Source organism: Ictidomys tridecemlineatus, chromosome 11, assembly GCF_052094955.1.
Source record: "Ictidomys tridecemlineatus isolate mIctTri1 chromosome 11, mIctTri1.hap1, whole genome shotgun sequence".
NCBI lineage: Eukaryota > Metazoa > Chordata > Mammalia > Rodentia > Sciuridae > Ictidomys > Ictidomys tridecemlineatus.
In genome coordinates, this window is record NC_135487.1 from 4,860,887 (window position 1) to 4,881,538 (window position 20,652).

The following is a 20,652-nucleotide window of genomic DNA, read 5'->3' on the forward strand; positions in this document are numbered from 1 at the left end:
TATTCAGTTGGGAACTGGTGCCTTTTGGGGATTATAAAAATAGACGCCAGCCCAGGACACCCACAGGCAGCTCTGGGTAAACCCCCGGCTCTGTGCAGGGTTGCAGTGTCTCCATCCCAACCCCATGTCCCAGGTCCCTGGGTCCCTGTGTGAGCCCCTCTGAGATAAAACCCCTCCAACATCACAGGAGCCTCCTTGGGTCATCTGAGGCTGAGTCCCTGTGACAGATGCGAAGTAGCAACGCTGGTGTCTTCATATTTACTCCAAGTCGTCTCCAAACACCACTTCAAAAAAAATCAGCATTGGGCTGGGGCTGGGGCTCAGTGGTTGAGCGTTTGCCCAGCATGTGTGAAGCACTGGGTCTGAGCCTCAGCACCCACCGCATATAAATAAATGAACAGAATGAAGGTCCATCCATATCTCAAAAATATCTTTAAAAAAAAATCAGCATTTTACTTAAAACTTTTGGATTTCACAAAATAGCAAAATGAGATCAAAAGCAGACCTCTATAAGCACATTACAGAGCACCTCTCAGGGCCTGCTGGTCCTGGCCCTGTTGCTTTTCTCCCCCCAGGCCCCCCCCCCAGGGCCCCCCCCCCAGGGCCCCCCTGATGCAGGGCTCTGCTCCCCTCCCAGGGAGGCTTTGCCGGCCTTCAGAACCTCCCGGGGGCTGCGATTGACACCTTCCCCATGGTTCCAGGGGTGCAAGCTTTGTCAAAACTGACCTACATGCTTATTGATGTTCAATTTGTCTTTCAATAAAGCTGTTTCTTTAAAAAAAAAAAAATATGACAGAGGCCAGACGTGGTGGCACGCACCTGTAGCCCCAGTGTCTTGGGAGGCTGAGGCAGGAGGATCGCAAGTTCACAGCCAGCCTCAGCAATGGTGAGGTGCTAAGCAACTCAGTGAGACCCTGTCTCTCAATAAAATACAAAATAGGGCTGGGGATGTGGCTCCGTGGTCGAGTGCCCCCGAGTTCTATCCCCGGACCCCCCCAAACAATGACAGTGTACAAAAAGGCCGACACCCAGGACTGTGGTGGGTAGACCCAGGTCGCCTGGTTGAGTGTGTCCCCCGAGAGTTCATGTGCTGAAACCTTGGTTCTTCCCTGTGCCCAGGGGAAGGGGTCAGGGCCGTGGTGGGCTCGTGCCTTTCCTGGGGAGCGTTGAGCTGTCTCGGGAGATGGCTCTCCTTTGTTTCGTTGCCTTCCATCATTCCCTTCCAGCTTCCGCCATGTTATGAAGCATCGTGAAGCCTCAGCTGTGAAAACTCCTTCCTTTATAAATTACTAAGTCTCCACACTCCGGGGACAGCAGCAGAAAATGGACTAAGGCACAGGTCAAACTGGCACGGGGCCTCTGCTTGGGAATGAGGAGGGCCTGAGCCAGTGACCATTTTACTTGTTTAATTTTGGGGCGTGCTCAGGATCGACTCCAGGGTCTGCGCAGGCTAGGCAAGGGCCCTAGTCCTCTCCCAGCCTCCAGTCATTCATCTGCCGCGGGTGGCCTCTAGGACTTAGCTGCCTTAGGTGAATCAACCACCAATCCCCATTGTGTGTTTCAGGAAGGAAAAGCTTTGCTCCTCTCCTCTTAAGTTCAATTCTTGGGGGTCTGCAAATTAATCTAGCAAAAGATGGATTAACAGGAGATAAGGCACATGATTTTTTAAAAATATTTTTTAGTTGTCAACGGACCTTTATTTTATTGATTGATGGGTGGTGTTGAGAATCGAACCCAGGGCCTCACCTAGGCCAGGCAAGCGCTCTGCCACTGAGCCCAGCCTCAGCCCAAGGCGCGTGATTTCTATTAGCATTTACATGCACGGGGACATGCAGAAAACGGTGAGACTCCACGAGACAGACCAGGGAAAGGGAGTGTGCTGCGTGATGATGCATCATGGGGAAGCCACCAGGAAGCCGTGGGGGACAGGGTGTTTGATGCCCGGTGTCACTCTTCACCTCTGGCCAGGGGTGCCCTCCCCTTCCTGGCCCAGGGTGCAGGGACCCCCACCCAAGGGTATTTCGTGCCTTGCTTCTGGGCAGTGAAGGGGAAGACAGAGGGCCCTTCCCGCCTCTGTCAATGCTTCAGCTCACATGACCCTGGCGCCAAGGCGGCAGGCTTTGGGGTGCACATTCTGCTCCTCCTCCCAGGGAAAGCCACGCTGAGCCTTCTAGGACTCAGCTTCCCACTCCCACCCACCCTGTGTTATTGTCACCTTGCAGTGGCAAGGAGGTACGGGGACCTCAGCCAGCCTGCCTTGAGAGCGGCTGAGCAAGTGTGGACTCAGCATTTAGGATCTCTGTGTCTTCTCATTTTTTTTTTTTGTACCGGGATCAAACCCAGGGGGGCTTAACCACTGAGCCACCCCCCAGCCCTCTTTATATTTTATTTAGAGACAGGGTCTCACTGAGCTGCTTAGGGTCTTGCTATATTACTGAGGCTGGCTTTGAACTCACGATCCTCCAGCCTCAGCCTCCGGAGCTGCTGGGATCAGAGGCGTGCTTCTCAGGTGCCTTCTGGAGTCTGCATCTCCCCTCTCTTCCCGGGGGGGCCCTTCCTGGCGCCATCAGACTCTGAACCCACTTGAGACATTCTTCTTTTTCCTCTTGATTTTGTCTTTCTATTGGGTTCTTTTTTTTTTTTTTCAGAAAATTTGGACCGTACGTTTTTATGAACGCCAATCACTTATTTTTTTCCAATTCCAAATACACTCTTCTGCCTCTTGATGTTGCCTATAAAACGTCCCCGACTTTAAAACCCTTTAAGTAATCCCTAAAAAGAAAGAAAGCAGGAATCTGACTCAAGAGCCCTGAGAGCCGAGGCCAGCAGCTGGGGTCCTAGAATGACCCAGAGGTGGAGCTGGGAGAGAATGAAACAAAATAAACCCCTTTCCAAGAAGCTGGGCCTTGGGGAAGGGCACTTGTGGGGAGCCGCGGGCCGGCGGCCATCTCTCCCCTGCTGTTTGGGTTGGCCGCAGGCCCTCGGCTTCCCTCCTAACCAAAACAACGGCCCAGATCCTGAAGGCCTTTTGCATTTTTCCTGAAAAAGCCTCGCGTCTCGGTTGGCGGCTGAACTCTTCCTTTGCCAGGCATCTTTCAAAAAGTCCGCGCTCAGGGCTGAAGACCTGGCCTCTGGAGATCATTTTGAAGGCTCCACGGCGGGTGAACCTCAGGACCCAAGGCCCGGATTCCTTGAGCCTTCTTTGTTAGGAGGAGGCAGCTCCCGGCCTGGGCCCGCTCACAGCGGAGGCCGAAGGCGGAGGAAGGCTGGCTGGTCTCCCTCCCTTTGGCGGCCACCTGGTCCTCTCTCCTCCTCTTGACCCTCCTCCTCCCCAGAAGCGAGGGATGTTCTGGTTACGCAGCCTGGTGCTGGCACTGGGGTGGCAGGGAGGGCGGTGGGTTCTCGGGTCTGTCCCATGGCCCCCAGCACACGCTCCTTATCGGGAACATGTGCAGCCAGGACCCGTCACTCCCTTCCCGTAGCCGCGACGGAGCTCAGAGTTGTGTTCATTCTCCGCACACCAGCGTATTTTTTAATAAGTCTTTTAAAGCAGATTGTAGCCTGGGTATCATCTTATCCCTCAGTGCTTCAGCAGGTACCTAGACAGCCGAGGACCACCCTCGGGCCTCAGAGCGGTCCCGCTGTGGTCCTGACACCGCAAACAGAAATCTTTGAACAGTGACTCCAAAGTTCAGAGTGGACCCCAGCCAAGCATCTGGAGAGAGGTCTGAGGCCGCTGCTGGCCTGCAGGGCTGGTGGCTGGGAGATGGGTGGGACCGGAATGGGGATGGGGACAGGGGAGGACATGTCAGAACCCACTGACCCGTGTCTGTCTGTCACGGCTGCTGCTTCACCAGCCTCCCAGCCCGACAGAGGTCCTCTGGCCACCTCTCAGCAGCGCGCGGAGGAAAGGGTTGGGGGAGGAACTCCAGCCCTACGGAGGGGACCCCCTTCTCACCACTGTGTTTGCTGGTGACCAGGGGCTTGTGCTGTAGACCCTCAGCCTGACCTCCCCTGGGTCACTCTGGGTTGACTTTGGGGACCTGCGATGACGTTGGCCGCTCTCGGGGCTCCACAAGTCCAGGGGTTGTGGACTGTCCTGTTGGGGTGGGCAGGCCTGAGGTCCCCCTGGGCCCCAGGCATCCCTGCGACTCAGGCTGATGGTTGGGAGCCGCTTGTGGTCCACTGTGCCTTCAGCTCTGCTTTCTTGGTCACTGGGTGAGAATGAAGGGTCCCGAGCGCGGGCAGTCAAGTTCTTGGATAAAGTCCATGGATCGATGAGTCTTCTCCACCTCCTCCTGAACGCCCTCGCCCTAAGATCTGGTTAAACACTCCATTCTTTTTTTTGGGGGGTGAGCCGTGGGGTACTGGGGATTGAACGCAGGGGTGCTTAACCCCTGAGCCACAAACCCAGCCCTTTTTATATTTTATTTAGAGACAGGGCTTCGCCAGGTGGCTGAGCCTGGCTTTGAACCCGCCATCCTCCCGTCTCAGCCTCCTGAGCTGCTAGGATCACAGGCACGGGTCACCACGCCCAGCTAAATTCCAAGGCCCATAGGAAGGAGCCCTTCCCGCCCAGGTCGGGGCAGAAGAGACCAGGCCAGTACCCTGCAGGCGGACTTCCCGAGGGCCCGGCCTCGATCCTCACTGTGCCCCGGGAGGTTCGCCATCTGGGTCTGTTTCAGGCAGGCTCCCCCAGCCACCCAGGGCTTCCTGCGAGAGAATGTTTACCAAAGCCCCAGTTTCTTGAACCAAACTCGGCTTCCGCCAGGCCGCTTCCTCATCCAGGAAGAGAATCGCCGGCGGGCGGCCTCCGGGGCTCCCCCAGCTCTGCCCCCACCCCCAGATTCCTAATGTTCTGGAAAGTCCATTTCCCGAGGTTGCTCACTCCCCGAATCTGAGTCGGTGTGTGCTTTAGATCCAGAACACGGAGCGAGGACACAGGAAGCTTGTGTGGGTTCTCTCAAGATCATCATTTAAAGCAGTGGAAACATCTTTAAACGAGCTCACAGATGGTCAACAGCACACGGGGCCGGGCCCTGGTTTGACGGGAGAAGGCACACGGACTCCTGTAAGCCAGAAGGAATGTTCTGGAAGGCTGGGAGCAGAGGTGTGGTGGAGGCCCTGGGTTTGGGAGTGGGCTGGAGAGGGGCTCTGGGAGGCCAGCAGCTCTGTCCCATGCCCTCTGGAGAAGCAGGTGCTTGGAGGTTTCCTTTGCTCAGAAGGGAAGAGGCGACTCCATAAAAGGAAATTGGGAGGCTGTGGGCAGGTGGAGTGGACGGCGGACACCTGAGACCCTGCGTCCCTGGGCGGCAGGCAGCCAAGGGCATTCCTTTTATTCCCAGCAAGAGACCCCAGCTTCCTCCTATGATGAAAAAGTCCAGAGTTTCTGGGCTTAAAAAAAAAATCAAAGCAAAACAAAACAAAGCCCTGAACCTGGAGCATAATAGAATCTGCTTTCTAAAACCCAGTTCTGTAAACAATACCCTGAAAGGCCAGAGGGAAGGTTATCAGATGGGCGTGTTTGTGTTTCTCGTTTCTCCACTTACCACGTCCCAAGAGAGGGACTGCGGGGGATTGGGGGGATCAGGGAAGTGCGGTCATTTGCATTTTGGAACCCAGAGCCCTCTGTTTCCACAGCTGCTGCTCCCTGCTCTCTGGGGACCGCAGGCTTAGTTCATCTTGGCCCAGGGACAGCATGATGGATTCCCTCAGTCTCAGAAATCATGCTTCCGTGGTTCAGGACCGCTGGCCAGAGTCAGGGACCCGGGGAGAGGCAGCTGTAAAAGCTGGTCCTCCCTTGTGGGGGCGGGAGACGTCAGCCAAAGGGACGAGGAAGACAGGTTGTCCTGCTGGACCAGACGTTCGTGTCAATAAAGGCAGAAAAGTGTCTGCTTCCTGGCCTATTTAAAAAAAGAAAGAAAGAAAGAGAGAGAGAGAGAGAGAGAGAAAGAAAAAGAAAGAGAGAGAGAGAAAGAAAGAAAGAAAGAAAGAAAGAAAGAAAGAAAGAAAGAAAGAAAGAAAGAAAGAAAGAAAGAAAGAAAGAAAGAAAGAAAGAAAGAAACTTCTGTTAACTTCCAGGTCCCCACGCTCGGCTCCGTCCCCCCATCAGTGGGTCTCAGCTGAACCTCCATGCAGCTAATACACACTTGGAAATCACTTTCGTTCCCAGTGACTCAGGAGGCTGAGGCAGGAGGATCACAAGTTGGGCAACTTGGCAAGAGCGTCTCAAACTGAACAACACCAAGGGCTGGAGGTGTAGCCAGCGGTAGAGCCTGCGCTTAGCGTGCACAGGGCCCTGGTCCATCCCCAGCACCTCTGGTGACAGCACAGTTAAGGAACAGAGACGCTGAAGGAGAAGCCTAGCAAGAGAGGAGTACAAAGTCCTGCAAACTGGCCCCCGCCCGGGCCCGGGGCGTTTTCTAAGATTTCTTACTTCCTGGGATCAAAAGCAAAATCTTTCGGTGTTGAAAACCAAAAATAATGATGACATCCGGTTTTGCTTGTCACCCTGTTGGTCACCTGCCAGGGATGCCTATGACTAGCAGTCTGATGTCTTCTGAGCAGTTAGTGGCAAAATCCGCGATTTCTGCACAGTGGGTGCCCCGCGGTGGAGGGTCCCCATCTCTGGGCTCAGCCAACGACAGGTGGGCCGTGCTCAAGGCGATCTTTTTTGTCTGTACTGACGAGGCACAGGCGTTTTCCGGTCATTAAAAAATACAGTGAGTGCAGCAGTTAACCCCGTACACTGAGGCTGTACCAGGCACTATCAGAACTCCAGGGCTGGCAGGAACCTGGGGGAGGATTTAGGTAAGGGGCTGGAGCACGCGGGGACTTGGCATCCCCTGGGAGGTCCCAGAACCCACCCCCTCAGGCACCAGGGGTGGCTGCAGCGTCGGGGCTGGGTGGCGCTCAGGGGGAGCGACCCTGGGCTCAGGCCCCAGCTCCAAACAGACCACACCACACAGCTCCGCGTCCTGAAGACACATGACGTGCAAGCATTCCCCACGGTCCACGGAACCAGCCTGCATTGATTTAATTTGATTTGATTTTTTGATGTCATGTATTTGACTTTGAGTTGACATTCTCCACAAAATACATCGCACGAAAATTTGCTGCCGAATCACACGGTCCCTCATGCAATGGATCTAAAGCCGACTAAACAGTACGATGCGTCTCCTTAAAAGAGATGGGGCTTAAATGAATATTTTTATATAAAGTGGAGGTTTGTGGTCAGGGCGGACATCAAGCCCCTGCGGCGAGAGGGGAGGGTGTGGGGACAGGGCCTCGGCCCCTGGCTCTCGGCACCCGAGCTCTCTCGTCCCACCCTCCGGGAGAAGGCTTCCCGAGGGTCCCTGCCTGGGAGTCGGGTCAGCAAAGGCACCAAGGAACAGGAGATGAGGCAGGATCCCAGGCTCCGAACCTCTCAGGACCCGGAGGCAGGCACCCGGAGGCAGACTCTTCAGAATGGAAGTCCCCATTTTCTCAAGGGTGTGACCGTGTGGCCAAAGTGCCCTGGTCCCTCCGCCTCTTCCCCTGTAGCAGCTCCCAGCAGGGCTCCCCGAGGGTCTCCACCCACCCCAAATCCCACGCCCAGGCCCAGCAGAACCTCCCTCTAACCCGGGGTAGACACAGCTGCCCCGTCACACTCCATGGGCCTCACCGCCCGGCCACTCCATCTCCTGGCCCTTGTGTGTGATGGACCTTGCTACTTGCCTACGTGGTGACCGTTCTCCACTTTGGCCTAATTATCAGGGTGACACAGTTCCGAGTTGTACAGGAAGGCTGCCAAGGGTTTCTGGAAGTTCCTTGCTTTCATGATTACAGTAACACCTTATCCTCCTTCTCTTGGTCTTCATCTTCCTACTTGGAAATAGGGACCTGAGGCTGGGACTGGGGCAGCCATCTTGAGACCATGAGTTAAAAACAGAAACATGCTAAGGAGAGTGGAAGGGCAAGATACGCCATGTCCAGGATGGAATGCCCGGGAGACCCAGCTCGCCCCTAGCCGTGGCGGCCTGGGCATGTGTGAATGTTAAAAATCATCAGGCGAGTGAACAAACAGTTAAATGAAATACTTCCTGTCTTCCGACCTTGACCTTACACTTCATCACGATACAAGGCTTCAAATGTGTGTCGAGCTGCGGCTTTGTGTCTGCAAAATGTTAAAGTCAACTAAATGTTCCAGGGCACGCTCCTGGACTCCAGTGCAGATGGGTTGAACATAAACTGTGACTCAGGAACCCACCGTGCCCTGTGTTAGATGAGAACCACCAACAAATAACCAAGACTGGGCCCGGAAGTTTTACCTTCTACTTTGAAGTGAATCTTAAATTTGGGCTTATCCTGCTGTGATGATGTCTACTTCTTCAAGAAAGAGAGCAAACCCTGCTTGTCCGGGGAAGCCGCGCCCGCGTCCGCCCCGGTCCTGGAGGAGGACGTTTCTACTTCATCCTTCTTCTCTTCGTCGGGGCTCTGGAAACCAGCTCAGCCAAATCACGATGGAAACAGTTCCCAGGTCAAGGCTGGAAGAAGCCCTGCGCCCGACCTGATGGGCGCGCGCCCTCCCTGTTCTCCTCGGCAGAGCTCGGTCCCCAGGAGGCAGACCTAACAGGTGCCGTCAGGCCGACCCCAGGGCTCTGAATTCGAGGAGGCGACTCTGTGGCCTCGCCCCAGCCGGGAGACGTCTGTCTTCCTGTGGCTTCAGACGTGCATTTCCCAGTGCCCTTCTCCAGCGAGTTGCCGAGGAGAAGCTTCCGGAACCGTCGTGGTGTGGGAAGCTCTGCTTCAGGAGAGGGGCTGGAGGTTTGCAGGGCTCTTTCTGACCTCCCAGCGGGACGTGGGAGCTCTCGGGAGACTGTTCTCGGATGCTCCAGAGCCTAGAGAGTTCCAGCAGCCGGCCCGGCCCACGGGCTTCCTCCTGTGCGCTCCAGTATCTCCCCGCCCCCGGGCTTCCGGCCGCCGCAGGGCCACCCCGGTCCACATGGGGTTCTCTCTCTCTTTGGAGCCTCCGTCTCTTCTGCTCTCTGGGTTGGTTCAGTTTTGAGGCAATTCTCAGGGCGCTGCCCAGGCTGGGCTCCAGGGCTCAGTCTCCGAGCAGAGGAGACACGGGGCAGCCCCAGGCCTGCTCTGAAGTTGTCTGGCCTCACTGTCCCCCTCTGTCCCCTGTATGTGGCAGGGCCCCTGGCTCTGCTGTTGAGGAGGCTCTGGGGCCCTGGGGTCCGTCCAGGGTGGACAGTGGCTGTGGAGATCTCCCGTGGCGCCAGCCCTCCCTGGGTTCCAGGAGAGAGTTCTCGGGGAGAGGAGCCTGTGCGCTGGGGACTGAATGGGGTCCCCGCCTCACCCCAGAAGGACTGCACTTGGTGACCAGGCCTTAAGGATGCCATGAAGTCACACGATGCTGGAGGGATGGGGCCCCGATTCCACAGGCCCGGTGTCCTCGTAAGCAGAGGAAGGGACACGTGGGCACACAGGGAAAAGGCCACACGGAGAGAAGGGGGCCCACTGCAAGGCAGGGAGAGGGGCCTCCCCAGAACTCAGCCCTGCCAGCACCTCGACCTTGGATCTGCAGCCCCCACAAGTGTGAGGAAAGTGATTTCTGTTGCGTGAGCTGCGGGCAGCCCAGCAAAGGAGGAGCGCGGCTGGCCCAGAGCTCCCTTCTGGCTCCCGTCAGTGGGGAAGCGCTGCCCGGGGCGTCCCCTTGCCAAGGCGGTGTGTGAGAATCTCGGCTGCAGCAAGGGTAAGACAGGCTGTTCCATCTCCCTTCATGCTTTTCCCTGCACCCTAGTCACTGACTGCATTTGAGAGTGAATGTGAAGGAGGCTTTTTGGGGGAGGCAGGCGAGAGGCATGTTCTGAGGGGAAGGGGTGAGGAGCGGGGAAGGTCTGCTTGGGGGGGGAGAGGACAGTTGTCCTGGTGCCTCCGCCCACCCGTGATGACCTCTGGGCCTCACTTAAACTCTCGCAGGCCCAGGGCACAGCGAGGAGCACGTCTGTCCTAGAGGTGGGAAAACTGAGGCTCCGAGGGGTAGAGGCCGGCCAGGATCCGTGGGGAGGTCGGAATCAGGAGTCTGTGCTCCCAGGGAAGGCGGGCGGTTCCTGTGTGCGGGGCTGTGTTTTAGGAAATGACTGTGATGGCTGAATTATCTCGTGCACTTCACAGAAGCTCCCCGGGGACAGCATCTGGGGACGCGCCCCTCCCCGAGGGCCAGGGTGCGAGGTCCCGCTGCCCGGGAGGTGGCCCGAGGCCTGGGTCCTCGGGAAGTGGATCTGTAACACAGCAGAGTTTTCATAGAAACAGACTCTTTTTTGTCCCTCTGGGTCCTTTCTTGTGTAGGAAGCGCTCTTGGTGACAGAAGCGGTTCCCCCCAAAACAGGAAGCGCAAGACACAGACACACGCTGAGTCTCGACAAAGCCCGGGAGTCCTGGCCCAGCTCCTGTGGTGAAGAAGGCGCAGACAGGCCAGGAGGCAGGAGGTGACAGGCTCCCAGGAAGGTTCTGGAAAGGGAGCGGCCATTTTCCTTGAGGAAGTCAGGGGAGCTGGGGCTGAAGCGGGGATGAGCACAAATGATCCCTGAGGGGGTTCGGGTGCCCTCACTCCCGCCCTCACTCGGCCTTCCCCGCGGGGGCGCCGGGCTCCCTCTCCCCGGCCCTGCTCTTGGGCTCTGCTGGCCCTGGACAGGATTTCCCAGAGCCCGCAGCGCTGAGTGGGTGGGGGACTCCAGGGTGCCGCGGGGCGGGGTGCCCCAGGACAGCACCCGAGGAGCCGCCTGCACAGTCAGACAGCTGCGGTCCGGCTCTGGTCCTCCGACGCCCGTGGCCATCTCTCAGTCAGCCCTGGGTCCTGCCCTGGAAGAAGGTCCATCGGGACGAGGGGGTAACCGAGGGCCACCAGGAACCAGGGCTTCCGCAGGGAGCAGCAGGGACTTCCAGGGGATGGAGAAGGGAAGTCTGAGCCTGAGGCCAGGCGGAGGCCCAGGGGGCCCAGGGCTCCAGCAGCAGTGTCCTGGACACGCACACGCACACATGCACACACACACACGCACACACGCACACATGCACACACGCACACGCACACGCACGCACACACACGCACACACATGCACACACACGCACACACGCACACACGCGCACACGCGCACACACACGCACACGCACACAATGTTCTCAGGTGGTTCAGGGGGGTGAGAGGCCACTCAGGGGTGGGGGGAGACGCATCTTAGACACGAGTAACACTAAATGAATCCAAACGGAAGGCAACTCTTTGGGACAGACAAAAACTTGTAAAAGAAGGGAAACAGGACCGGCGTTGGCTGCCTGACTCGTCAGTACCCAAGGTTCTGACGGGGTGAACGTTGAACACCCTCTAACCAGAAATGTCAGGGCAGCTATATCCGAGGAGACGGGGTGGGGGTAAGAGCCCCAAGCCCTCAACGTCTGTCGGAGGAAGGGGACTCTAACCTGGGGGAATCCAGACAGGTGGTAAGGCTGCTGCGATCTCAGGCCCCACGTGGGGTGGCAGGCGTCTGCACAGAGCCCGCCCAGCCTCCCACACACTCTCCCCCTCCCCAGGTGACCGGTACCCACTCGTGCAGCGCAGGTGACGCTGTGCAGGAGCTGAGCAGATAGTCATTATGCTGCAGTGACCAGGGAGTGATGACCAGGAAAAGGCACGTTCAACACAGATGCATTGTTTTCTCTAAATATCTTGAACCAGGCTCGTTTGCATCTGTGGATAGGGAGGGCCAACCGGAGTTAAAAATGTGGAAGTCATTTATCAGGATGTTCTGCTAAGAGTGGGAAGTGCTCAGGAGGATTGGCCCCGGAGGGGGCCGAGACTGTTTTGTTGTTATGTTTCTGCCTTGTGGTACTAAGCCTTTAACCCTACTTGACCAAAAAAATAACAACTTGATTTTTGCTTTGATAAAAATAAAAGTTACAAAATGTTTGCCTTGGTCTGGGGCTGGGGCTCCGTAGTAGCACATTTGCCTGGCAGGTGTGAGGCACTGGGTTCGATTCTCAGCACCGCGTGTAAATAAATAAAGGTCTATCAACAACTAAAAAAAAAAAAAAAGAAAGAAAAATGTTTGCCTTGTGTTCAGATGTTCCCAGCTCTTGCTCAGCTCTTGCGGGGCTCACCTCTAATCCCGGCAACTCTGGAGGCTGAGGCAGGAGGATCACAAGTTCAGGATTAGCCTGGGCAATTTAGTGAGACCAGGTCTCAAAAAAAGGGCTGAGGCTGTGACTCAGTGGTAGAACGCCCCTGGGTTCTAATCCCTGGAACCAAAACAAAACAAAACAAAACAGCAGCCGGGCATAGTGGCACACACCTGTCATCCCAGCCGCTCAGGAGGCTGAGGCAGGAGGACCGAGAGTTCAAAGCCAGCCTCAGCAACAGTGAGGCACTAAGCAACTCAGCCAGACCCTGTCTCTAAATAAAATACCAAAAAGGGCTGGGGATGGGGCTCAAGTACCCCCGAGTTCAGTCCCTGGAACTGCCTGCCTGCCCCTCAACCCCACAAAGCCAGGATGTACATCAGGAACGACGCAACGTGAATTGCAGGCTCTGGTTAATAACCACGTGTCGATCCTGGCTCACGATTAACGAGTGGGCCACACTGTTACGAGACGCTAATTGTGGAAGAAAGAGTACCTGGGTGGGGGGTGGGGGACCCCGTGCTGCAAACCTGAGATGGGTAAATAGCTCTGTCAAGACGTCAACACCTCAGTGGAGTCAGTAAGAGCAAAGTACCGGTACCGCCACGTCAGGGAACTGGGTCGGGGGACTCGGTGGGACCCCCTCCGGCAGTCGGGTGGAGGGGGGAGGGTGGGACCCCTACAGTGGGTGGAGGGGGGAGGGTGGCGCGGGGCTCCTGGTCTCCAGGAGGGACACAGACCTGTGCTCCAGGAAGAAGCTGTCCTGGGCTCTCCTCCTCAGGGACACAGCGCGGGGCGGGGCTGGCCTGGGCCCGGCTGGGGGCTGGGGTCCCGCGGTGGCCGCCGTCGTCCTGTATCCGCCCCTGCGAAGGCTGCGGCAGGGCCGGGGGACTCGGGGACCCTCCCAGAGCAGGGCCTCGGGCTGGACTTGGTTCACAGCTGTTGGTTCCAAAGCCCAGGGGAGGCCGGGCCCAGATGGCGCTGTGTGCTCTTCTGCTGATCCAGGGACTGAGGGGATTCCTTGGTTCCCTTCCTTAAGTTGGCAGAGGAAACCAGGGTCTGGCACAGGTTAAAACCGAAGGCACTGGGGCTGGGGTTGTGGCTGGCGGGCGAGGCCCTGGGTTCGCTGCTCAGCACCGAATATACGTGAATGAATGAAACGGAGGTCCCTCACAACTAAAGGGAGAACAAGGAAGGGACGATGGACATGAGGCAGCTCCACTCGCCTGCAGTCGAGGGGCTCAGTAAAGGCCAAGGGCTGCTCACCAGCCCGCGGTGCCCCCCGGTGCTGGGCTGCTCTCACCAGCTCAGTGACATGTGCCTGCCTCCACCAGAGGCCACTGCCCAGGGTGGGCCAGGTTCTAGAGCGTTCATCCCTGGGCCCCGGAGGGGGACAGCAGTGCGCGTCAGGAGGCAGGCTGGCTGCCCTCCCCGCCACCGCCCACCTCCTGGGAAGGCACCTTGTGCAGCCACGAGGAAAGCCTCGTCTTACCTGATGCAGGTGACCCGGGAGCAGAGAGGCGCATGCAGGGGTGGAGGCCAGTGGGGAAAAGGACCCGGAATGGGGCTGGGGCTGTAGCTCAGGTGGAGCACTTGCCTCTCACTCTGAGGCCCTGGGATCGCTCCTCAGCACCACATAAAGATAAATAAAAATATCGTGTCCATCTACAGCTAGAAAGAGTTTAAAGGGAAAAAAAAGAGGACCAGGAAGTTCTGACCCCTGCCCCGCTCAACAGCCTCCATTCCCCTGCAGAAAAATCCTTAAAAATTCAGCCTAAAAGGACAGTCTCGTAATGGCCTACCTCCGAGCTTCTCAGCGGCAGAGGGTGCCCGAGCCCTTCCTGCAGACTCGGGGTTAGGTCGTCCGTCCTGCACTCTGGGCCTGGCTGGCTGATGCTCTTGTGTATTCATTTCGCCTCGTTGGGGAGAGCGCTCGCTGGGGACCCTTCCGGTTCCCCACATTTTTTGGTCACCAGGGATGATACAGAGGAAGCCATCGAAGCTATTCTGAAAGCGGTGGGCCCTGCTCTGAGCATTGGTTCCCCGCCAGGGCCTTTGTGGCCATGGGATGACATCCTTAGTGGTGCTGGAGGGAACCCAGGCCGCAGGCCCAGGCAGGGGCTGCTAGAGTCTGTAAACAAGTCAGGATGGCGCCTGGCAAAATGCCGGAGGGAGTGGTTTGTGAAGTAAAGCCCGCGAGCCATTAAGTGTGGAGATTCCTTATTGGTTGACTGCTGTATCTAGTTTATGCTAATAAAGATAAGCGGTGTGGAGTGTATAAATACTGCTCCTGTCCTACAATAAACGGCTCCTACTTCTGCTGTATAAACGTACACAAATTGTTTGTCACCCCCCGGGTATTCTGCTGCAGCCAGACTGCGGCAAGGGGCTCTGCCTCTGAGCCACCCCAGATGAGCAAACCCGCTGTGCACCCCTTTCTGAGAGCGGCTCCAGAGCAAATGAACGCCTGCACCTTGTCATCCCCGAAGACGACTCGCTCACGAGCATCTCGCAGGCTGGAGGTCTGGCTGCTGGGGAAGACGGACAGGGCGCTGCCCTTGCTCACGCCCCACCCCGCCTCCCAGCAGGCCACAGGACTGTCATGGCTGCACCCAGTGCTGGGGCCTGTGGTTGGAGCGTCTGCTTCCTCTCAGGACGGGCAGTAAGCGCGTGCGCACACACACACACACACACACACACACACACACACACACACACACACACACGGAGAAGCGCAAACCTCCTTTTGTAACTGCTAGTCGCACGCTTTTATGAAATAATTCTGTTGTCAGAAGTGAGAAATGTGAATTGCATTTTTATATATATATATAAAGATGGATTCAGTCATACTTTTTAGTTATTTATTTTAAAAAATTGGCAGGGGGGACTACCAGGGATTGAACTCAGGGCACTCGACCACTGAGCCCCATCCCCAGCCCTGTTTTGTGTTTATTTAGAGATGGGGTCTCACTGTTGCTTATTACCTCGCTTTTACTGAGGCTGGCTTTGAACTCATGATCCTCCTGCCTCAGCCTCCCGAGCTGCTGGGATTGCAGGCGTGCACCACCACAACCGGCTTCAATCATCTTTTTTTTTTTTTGAGTTCTAACATTTCAAAAATCTTTAGACAACAAAGGAAGATGTTTCTTTGCATCTTGAAATAGAATATATTCTTTTAAAAAGAAAGAGGTAGACTTTGTGTACATACAGAACTTCAAAAAATCATATGTGTATTTTAAATTTTAAATTTTTTAAAAGTATTTATTCTTCAGGTGTAGCTAGACATAATACCTTTATTTATTTGTTTTTATGTGGTACTGAGGGTCGAACCCAACGCCTCACACGATGCTAGGCGAGTGCTCTACCGCTGAGCTACAACCCCAGCCCCAAATAGAAATGTTTTTCAATAATCATTAAAAGAAAAGGAAAAACAGTAAATGACACAATACTCAATCATTAAGAAGAAACCGTCTAGCCTTTCTGACCCCGGGGAAGACTGTGTTTGGAGAATTTTGCAGCCCAGGAACCAGAAGGATGGAGGGGCCCTCACCCTGCCCTTGAGCGCCCCCGCCGTATTCCCTGGTGGATTCGCTATGTTCTGGGGGCTTAAACAATTCGAAGACAATGTGGATTCTGCCATGAGGTTCATATGCAGTCGACCCTGCGCTCTTCCTTTTCTGTCCCTCTGCGGCTGCTCTGTGCCCCCAGCCAGGCCTTGGAGGTTCCTGGAGACCCTGGAGAACCCGGGGCTGAGGTAGAGGCCAGTGTGCCCGGTCCAGCCAGGAACAGTTGGTTTGGGCCTCTGCCCCTCTCAGAACGCGGTTGCTGGGGGTCGGAGAGGTGGGGGAGGCCCACAGAGGAGGCCCGCGGAGGAGGCCCGCGGAGGAGGCCGCCTGCCGTCCCAGCCCCTGATGTTGTTCCTTCTCCGCCTGCGCGTTCCCCAAGCAGCTGCTGCGTGAGGCCTAGGCCAGTGCTCCTGGTTGACAGAGTGCCCAGTGGGCTGGTCCCCTGCGATGAGGAGTGGACGTGGGTGTGGTCCTTGTCCCCGGTTCCTGGCACACACCTCCTGCGACCCTCGGAATCTCCAGGTGATGGGGAGTGTTCGAAGCCTAAGGAGGTGACTGGGCCCCTGGGAGGCTCTCCAGGTTGGGGGCTGGTCACCTGAAGACCTGGACATGGCTGAGGGGGGCGCTTCCTCTCCACCGCGCCCACCTCTGGGGAGAGAAGGGCTGGACGCTGAGTTGATCGCCATGGTGGACGGCTTAGTCAGTCACACCTGGGTCCTGAAACCACGGTAAACCCCTGAAGCTTCGGGTTGGAGCACACTGAGCTGTGGGCCCAGAGAGGGCGGAGATGCTGTGTGACCCTGAGTTGCCTCTCTTCCATTTGACTGCTCCTGGGTTGTGCCCCTTATAATAAGACCGCTGACAGTAAGTACAGGGCTTTTCTGGGGCCTTTCAAACAAATCCCTGAACCTGGGGAGGGGGTTGTGGGAACCCCTGATTTATATTATACTGGTAAGAAGTATATGGGTGGACTGGGACTTGGGGCTGGCGTCTGAAGAGGGAGGAATCTGGGGGGACTTGAACCTGTGGGGTCTGTGCTAACTCTGTGTAGTTAGCATCAGAATTGAGCTGAATCGCTGGACACTCGGCTTGTGTCTGGAGAATCGGGGAATAGGTTCGTGAAAGGAAAAATAAAAGAAAGAAAGGAGGAACCAACTCCATACCTTGGGTGTCAGAGGAAATGGGAGAGAAGACAGATCACCTGGCAGTTATGTTGCGTGTCTTCTGTTTTATTAATTGATCATTTGTTTCCCACGAGTTGCATTAACGTGGATCCACCTGAAAAACAGTTTCTGCCCAGGCGCTGAGCGGTCCCAGGCCCTGAGCTCCTACAGATGTGCCACAGGAGACCGGCTGCAGCGCCTGCAGACCACCCTGCTCTTGGCGTGGCTGGAGGGGGAACCTCGGCTCAGGCCCCGTGAGGAGCTCACCCGGGACCCGGGAGGGGCGGGAGGCTGGGGTGGGAACCTGCGTCACTGAGGCTAACCCTGTGTTCTCTGCACACACTGCTTCTCTGCGTCAGAGGAAGGTCTGGCCGGGTGGGGAGAGGAAAATGTCGTAGCACTGCCTGTGCACACATTATAGACTGGTACTGTCAACCCCCAAACCACCCTCTCCTGACCCCTGTCCCCCTGACCCCGTCCCCCTGACCCCAGAGAGGACAGCCGTCCCCGAAGGTACCTGAACGGATGAGCTCACGTGCAGTCTTCCGGAGACCCACGCACCCAGGGTGGTTGGCAAGAACCAGACAAGAGGTCCCACCCCGGGAGAGGGACACTCAAGTGACTCTGAGTATCAGGGGCCAGAAGAAGCCTCGGATCAGGCTGGCTGGGACAAAGAGCACGAGACTTGATCACCAGAGGCCCCAGTGGGCTCTTGGACGCCATGGCAGGGGTCACAGGGATGGTTGGCCATGTCCAGGACCGGGTGGGATAGGCCTTTCTTAACAGAGGCCGGAAACCGAGGCCAGAGCCGAGGGTCGGGGGCAGGGTGTGCCCGGCTCCATTCACAACACCGGAGGCTGCCCCAACGGCCCGACTCCAGATCCCACCTGGGATAAGAGAGAAGAGGAGGGCGAGGGGGGCAGGGTCCAAGCTGGCCAGAGTGTCTCATCGCAGAACAGAATGGAATCTCCACCAGATGTCCACTGACCCGAGCCAGGGAGTCACGTCAGGCTTCCAGTTACCAAATGGCTAATGGCTGAGCCCAGGTCTAAAGAGCCCGTCAGCCAGGGCTGGCCAGAGACACGGAGCCTACAGGACAGATTCATCGAGAGACGTATTTTAAGCAGTTGGCTCCTTCGTGGTCAGAGGGGCTGCCCCATCTAAATTGCAGGGCAGACCTGCAGCCTGGGGGTCCAGGTGGGTTGCAGTGCAGCTCTTTGGCTTGGTTTTTAATTGTGGTTATTTTTGTCCACTTGGGCAGCTGTAATAAAACACCACCAACTATGTAGCTTATGAGCCACAGATTTCTTTTTTTTTTTTTTTTGGTACCAGGAATTGAACCCTAGGGCACTTAACCCCTGAGCCACATCTCCAGCCCTTTTTACATTTTATTGAAAGACAGTGTCTCCCTGAGTTGCTTGGGGTCTTGCTAAGTTGCTGAAGCTGGCTTTGAGCGTGGGATCCTCTTGCCTCGGCCCCCCAGGCAGCCTCCTCCTGCTGCCTACCCTCCCCACTGAAGCCGTACTCAGTGCACACGAACTCCCTGTTCTCCTCGCCACAGCTGTGGTGACCACTGAGGCAGGATATCTTCCCTGGGGACCTCGGGTTTGGACAAGGCCCACCAGGCTTGAGAGTAGCTTCCTCTCTTTCTGGCCAGTGGATTGTAAATGTGAACCCCACCCACCAAGTCCTCTCATGGCAACCTCGGCCACATTGACTAAATATCACATGCCATCCACCACCGCGGTGATGATGCCAGCGTCTCCAACCAGACATCTAACCAGACTCCAGGGTAGAGGCCGCAGGACTCCGGTGTGAGGGGAGACCTGCCTGCCTCCACTTCCTTTGGGCCTCGAGCCTGGGTCTTCTCCCCACAAGCAGGACAAGATCAGGCCCCCTGGAACGGCTGACCTGGGGACACTCCTTCTCCAGACTCTGGGCAGTGTCCCAGCCTCCCGCTCTGATCCTTCTCCTTTTGATAGAGGGAGATGCTTCCACCCTCTTCCTCCTGCCTGCTGACAGGTTGTGTCTTCCACCTTCCCTCTGCCACCCCTCGTCCGTGCCTGCTGCTCCAAGGCTCCAGCTCCATCTACCTCCTGGTTCCTGCTGCTGCCTCCCGTTCTCCTCTGACCCTTGGCAGGTGGACGGCTTAATCCCCGTCATGACATGGCCATGGCTCTCGTCAGGAGTGGTGGCCTCTAACACCAATTGCCGAGGCTCCTTTGGTCCCTTCTTGCCTGAGACACCTGCCTGGGACCATCCAGCTTCGCCCTTCTGGGAACCTCCTGCTCTGACCTCCCCTTCTCCCCATTCCGTCTCTCCCCTCTCCCTGTCCCTTCAGTGCAGAGGCCCTGGGTTTCCATCCTTGGTCCCCTAAGGTCTGCGGCAGTTCCTCTCCGTGTCCTGCCTGCACACTGCTGGCTCCCAGGTGTGTCTCTCCAGCCCCCTGGTTCTCTGATCTTCTTGGATTCAGAACGTAACTTCCTGACGCTCTCCACCTGGATGAGGAGGGCTCTCTGGAGGGAGAGGTGCCCTGTTGTTGCCCGCCGTCTCCAGAGCTCCTGGACTCAGTGTGCAGCATGCCTTTGGTGGGATCCAGTGGCCGCTGTGCCTCCTCCCTGCCCAGCCGGTCGTCCCCAGGTCTATGGAGCACATCCTGCTGGTGCTGCTCCCAGGCTGGGACCTTCGATGGTTCCTCGCTGCTGGAGGACCAAGACCAAGCCCCTCAGCACTACTCCTGGTGGAAACCTCCAGGGCAGCGTCCCTTGCAGCTCCTATATACAGAGAAACACGCCACTGAACACAGATCCAGACAGGGTCCGCGGGCCGCAGCACGCACACTTTAAAGGGCGTGTGGTCTAGTCAGGCGCTGTGGCACGTACCCACGGCTCAGCAACTCAGAGGTGGAGGCAGGAGGACCCCAGGTTGGAGGGAGACCCTGTCCCAAAATTAAAAATAAAAATTAAAGGTCTGGGGACATAACTCGGTGGAGAGCCCTGGGTCCAATCCTCAACACCACAAAAAAACCAGATAAAGCGTACGATTCTGGGGTCTTCAGTGTCTACAGAGCCCTGCAGCCCTCTCTACTATCAAGTCCAGAAGATTTCAACACCCAGAAGAAACCTGTGCCCATTAGTGGCAGTCCCGCCCCTCCCCACCCGACTCCTCCGGCCAGGAAGCCACTCGTCACTGTCTGACTGTGGCTTTGCCTGTTCTGGACCCTTCACACGGGTGGGCTCCCGCGTCTGCTTTCTTTCCTTCGACGCGTTTTCAAGGTCACCCAGGTCGTGCAAGCGGCAGAGCTTCTTTCCTTCTATGAGCAGACACCGTTCCAGTCCATGGAGAGACACCCTGCATCCTCACCGGCCATTGATGGGCATCTGCTTGTTCCCGCTTTGGGTCGTTATAATGGTGCTGGCCAACACCCACGGGCACGTCTTTGTGTGGACGCAGGCTTCCAGTTGGCCTGGATATTAGCACACCGGGGAGCAGCGCTGCTGGCCGGAGGGTCACTCTGGGCTTACTTTTGGGGGACCGCCAGGGCCGCTCTCCACAAACCCGCACCGTCCCAGCATTCCCGGGCCACGGGGGAGGTTCCATCCCCCCGACATGGGTTTCCGTCTGCGCTGTCGAAGCCCCAGTGGGTGGGCCCCGGCTGGTCTGTGTTTCTAGGGCTGCCAGCTAAGAGCGGCTCTTGTGTTTTTCACGGTTGTAAACACACTCACGCACACGGAGGATACGCGGCAGAGTTTGCACGTGACCCACGA